Source organism: Canis lupus, chromosome 37, assembly GCF_011100685.1.
Source record: "Canis lupus familiaris isolate Mischka breed German Shepherd chromosome 37, alternate assembly UU_Cfam_GSD_1.0, whole genome shotgun sequence".
In the NCBI taxonomy this organism is placed as follows: Eukaryota; Metazoa; Chordata; class Mammalia; order Carnivora; family Canidae; genus Canis; species Canis lupus.
In genome coordinates, this window is record NC_049258.1 from 138,543 (window position 1) to 143,672 (window position 5,130).

Genomic DNA, 5,130 nt, shown 5'->3' on the forward strand with positions numbered 1-5,130 from the left:
AGTGTTTGCCTTCAGCCCAGGGCATGATCCTGGGGTCCTGGGATCGAGTCCCATGTCAGGCTCCCTGCATGGAGCCTGCTTCTCCCTCTGCCTGTGTCTCTACCTCTCTCTCTCTCTGTCTCATGAATAAATATTTTTTTTTCTAAAAAAAGGAAAACAAATTCCTGGTCCGTGTCAATGAGTCAATCACATCCCATTTGTAAGGAAAAGAAAAGACAATAGTATTTATCATGTGGATAATGGCTTATTAACATACAATTTTTTTTTTCAGAGTGCTAGCTTACAAGTGGAGAAATTCCTTGGACAAAGACAAATGTTCTCGTAAGTAAATACTGCTGGCGGTGTTGTCTTCTCAGAAGAGCTTCTCTGTATGGTTGGAATCTGGAGGCTGATAGGGAAGTCAGGAGACTGGATTATGGAATAAGTAGCAAATGTTTCCTGGTGGCTGGTTTACATAAGATTAAATGTAATTACCTGTTCCTCTGACTCATTAAAAAGTTTCTTAGTCCAAGAGGCCAGGTCTCCACCTGATATTCGAGGGAAACCAAAGGGCCTTCCTGATTACTTACCGCCAGATTGTGCACCATCCCCATCAAACAGCAGTGCAGACCATGTGCATGGACTAATCCATCATCAACTGTGCTCATCTAAGACAGAAAACATTCCTACAAAATACGCCAACCCTGTGGAGGTGTCGTAACGGGTGGTAAATGCTGTGAAAAAGGGAAAAGAATATTAACATGGTAGAACGGAAGGACCTTTGCTTAGTTCTACTTCAGGACACGTTGCATCACAACAGGCCGCTAACAAGTAGGCATCCGTAGAAGGACCAAATTGGCGTCCTCTGATGGAGAAAACATCAAAGGCACAAGATGGGCTGAGATTTCGAAAGGTAGTTACTCTTCATTCTTCTCCCAGTAGCCTCCTGCTGAAATCCCACAGGCTGATTCCGAAACTGAGAGCACCATAACCTTCACACATGTTACACACGCTTCCGTGCCTCTGTCTGCCAGGGAAGAACTCGGATTACCATCAAACAGAGTCAGCTCTATTTCTCGCACCCAGGGCCTCATGTACAGCCACACACTGGCATCTTCTCTGGAGGTGTAACAGGAAACTCCAGTCCAACCGTGTGATTTCCCTCATGGTAAGAGTCTATTTCTGGGCATCTAAAAATGGATCCAATAATGACAAGCTGGACCAATTGTACAGTCGGTTAAAAAAAGTTCAAATATATTTGACCCAGTTGAAGCTATGTATTTAATATTTGACCATTTTCCATTAGGAGGAAAATCATAAAAACAGAAAAATAATAAAACATTTGTTTGAATAAGTCTGACTTTTTAATAATTTATCAGTAGCAAAAAGGAATCTGACTTTTCATTTTCATCATTCAGGTACACACACTACCAATGATATATTGGAGCTTTAAAAGAAATGACTCCTTATAATGTAAATTATCTTTACAGACTCTCCCATGCATAGAGCAGAGTATATTTTTAGGGGCCCCATAAAAAGGAATGATTTGTCTAAACTAGAACAAGGTCATTTTAGGCAAGAAGTAATGTAGAAGGAATTTACAGGAAAAAAGACCAATGCTTTTTCTAGAATGGTTCTGAATGAAAATCATCACACTTTCTTATCATTTTTATCAACAGCAGCCATTCACAAGAACTTTCTAAATTTTAGACCACTGACTTTTCTTAGTAATAGAACACTTCATCCTATACTTAGACTAGAGGAGAACTTTCATCATAGTAATTCCAAAGCATTTAAATTTTTTTGACGCCTTGTCTGTCATATAATCTGCACTAGATGCTCCACCAGCACCTCGAGGAGTGTGAGTTTGTTTACAAGGCTCCCACTAGTCGGGATTTAAGTAGGAAATAATTTTCTTCAGCCTTTGCAAATAACACCGGCATAATTTGTTAAAATTGTCCTCTAATTTGGATGTTATAGATTTCATAGATGCCGTTTCAGCAGAAGTGAATTAGTCTCTCTTCTATATTTCATGAGTATATTTTTAAGTCATCTGTCTGAAATCACATTTTTAAAAAAGAATTTATCTCTTCACTGTATTCACTTGAAAGAAAGGGAGCACAGGCAGAAGGAAGAGGCGACCTCCGCGCACAGGAGCCGCCAGGCCCAGCCGCAACCTTGGTCAGGACCCGGGCAAAAGGCCGACGTTCACGGGCTGGCCTCCCAGGCGCCCCCGAAATCACACTCTTTAACACAGATGTTTAAGAAATTTGTTGCTTTTTTTAGTCGCTTGAAGTAAACGTTTCAAAGTTTCAAAAATTCATACACAAAATTCAAGTTTTGGCTTTGTATTTTTTTCTATTCCTACAGAAAGAATCTAAAAAATCTAAAATGTTCGAGGATTTTTAAAGGAAGAAATGCCAGTAATGACCAACCATGTAAAACCTCCATCCTTTAAGACACCCTTAGTTGCACTGGTGGGATATTGGGCAGTTTGGCGCTCACAGGCCTGAAGTCCCTGAACGGAGCTGCTTTGCCGGCGCCTCCAGCGACCCAGGCTGTGTCTGGTGTAGACGGAACACAGTCCGCCTCTCAGGACCAGCTACCGGGCTTCCCGAAGCCTAATACGCGCTTTTATTTTATTTTTTTTTTCCAGTTTCACTTTCCTAGAATCAAAATGTTTTTATACTAATGTGCTTGTGTTTAAAATATGTTCTTTTCCACCAGCTTAGAGGCTTTTGCCTGTTTGCTCAATTTGTTTTTATTGCCCCCCTCTGCTTTCAGAGAGAGCTGGCCTGGCACCGTGAGTCCTCAGGATCCTGGCCTCCTGCTGCCTTTCTCTTCTTTCGCGAAAAACGAAGGAGGTTGTTCTCAAGATCATGATGAATCTGGCAGTCTGTGGTGTCTGCACACGAGCCTGCACTTTCCAGGTATATGGAACAGCTCCTTTTAACCTCGTTCTTTTTTTTCAGTGAGCCCCGACAGCCAACGAGGTAAGCACGTTAACAACGGTGACACTAGAGCCATGACCTAAATTTGCAGGTCGTCTTCAAGTAAATATTTGTGGAGCCAAGAACTAGATGTTAACTGCCACCATAAAGCTTGCCTCAAGGAGAAGACACTCAGTAGAAATCTAAATTAGCTCAAAGTAAAGAGTCAGGTTTTCCACACTGCAATTATTTTTCTGTTTTTCAATAGCAACTAACCTGCTAGTCAGGACTAACAAACCTTGAATTCAGAAATGGGCAGCCAGATTCTTGTGTAACTAAATGCCCAGCAATAGAGGACTCCCTATAGTTTTGAGGATTTGTCCTATTATTTTGTAAACACAGTAAACAATTTCCTGAATACTATAATTCAAATTAAAAAGGAAGAAGAAAGAAAGAAAGAAAGAAAGAAAGAAGAAAGAAAGAAAGAAAGAAAGAAAGAAAGAAAGAAAGAAAGAAAGAAAGAAAGAAGAAGAGGGAGGAAGAAAGGAAAACACGGTCATCTGACAAAGACAACTATGTAAGTATCATGTGTCCCTTCTAGTATAAGGACAACTGACACAGATGGGGCACCTGGTGGCTCAGCGGTTTGGCACCTGCCTTGGGCCCAGGGCGTGACCCTGGGGTCCTGGGATCGAGTTCTGCGTCGGGCTCCCTGCATGGAGCCTGCTTCTCCCTCTGCCTGTGTCTCTGCCTCTCTCTCTGGGTCTCTCATGAATAAATAAATAACATCTTAGAAAAGAAAAGAAGAGAAGAGAAAAAAGAAAAGAAAAGAAAAGAAAAGAAAAGAAAAGAAAAGAAAAGAAAAGAAAAGAAAAGAAAAGAAAAGAAAAGAAAGAAAAGAAAAACTGATACAGATGCAGATCATTGGCAGACATGTCTGCTCTGCTCAGGCAAGCTCTATCATTCTTGGGTTATTGTTAACCCTGAAAGTCCAAATTCAGATTCGACCAAGTAAAGAGAAGCCATGAGCAGTTATCTAGCAGTGGGAAAAGACAGACTTTGGCATTGCAAAATCTGGAATGAAGTCCCTGCTTGGTCCCTTATTAGCTGAGAGAATTTGGGTTAGTCGCTTAATCCCTCTAAGCCTTATTTCCCACATCTGTCAATTAAGAATGATACATGTTCTTTCAGAAGGTGTTTGGAGATTGAAATGACATAATGAAAATGCATATACTTTATAACTCTAAAATGCCCTACAAATGTTATTTTAAAACATTTTAAAAATAAACGCTGAAACAATTTCTGGATGAGCAAGGCTTTTGGGAATTATTCAAATAATCAGAAAAGAAGATCACCAGAAATTGAACTTGGTACAATTAAGCAGAGGCAGTCACAACCTGTGCTTACTTCTTGGGTCCAGGGTACCCACTCCAGGACCCCACGCCCACTGGCTGTGGAGGACCTACTCCTTGGAGACCTGAGGGCCAGGGGGCCACTTTTCAGCCACTTTTCAGGCTCTCAAACGATTATGACTAGATGGTCTCTTCATTCTCTATGCTGGGGTCTAAAGCTATGGGAAGGGCCAATAGCCAAGGCGCCTTCTCTTCCAGAGCTTAGAATCTCATGAGACAAACACAAATTAATCAAATAATCATTTGAAGACAGAGAAACAGCGAAAAGCCTTTAAAAGAAGAGTGCAGGGGTCTCTGAAGCATGTGAGGGGTGGATTTGATCCATTTTGGGGCTATCAGGAAGCTTCTCTGAGGAAGTAACATTCTGGCTAAAACGTGAAGGATGATTAGTCAACAACTAGATGAAGCTGGAGAGGAGGGGAGGCAGAAATATTTCAGGCAGAGGAAATTGCCTTAGCAAAGACCCTGAGACAGAAAGAACTGAAAGGAGGATGTGTTGACAGAGCTGAGCCTGGCGGCAGTAGGAGCAGCAAGCAGGAGCCAGTCTTTAAAAGCAGAGAAGTGACGAGATTACTTTTTAAAAATAACACTGTAGAAAAAAAAAATAACACTGTAGAGAGTGAATTGGGGGGCAGAGGCCAAGAGTGAATAACTGTAAGTTTAATTCAATGGAGAGATTCTGGTAGCTTCAAAACAGGTATAGGTGGCCTCATACGTCCATGGGTGTAGGTAGATTAAGAGGAAAGGTTTAGAACTAAGTCTTGAGGGGCTCCAACTTCTATTGTCTCGTTACAGGAGGGTAAGTCTAA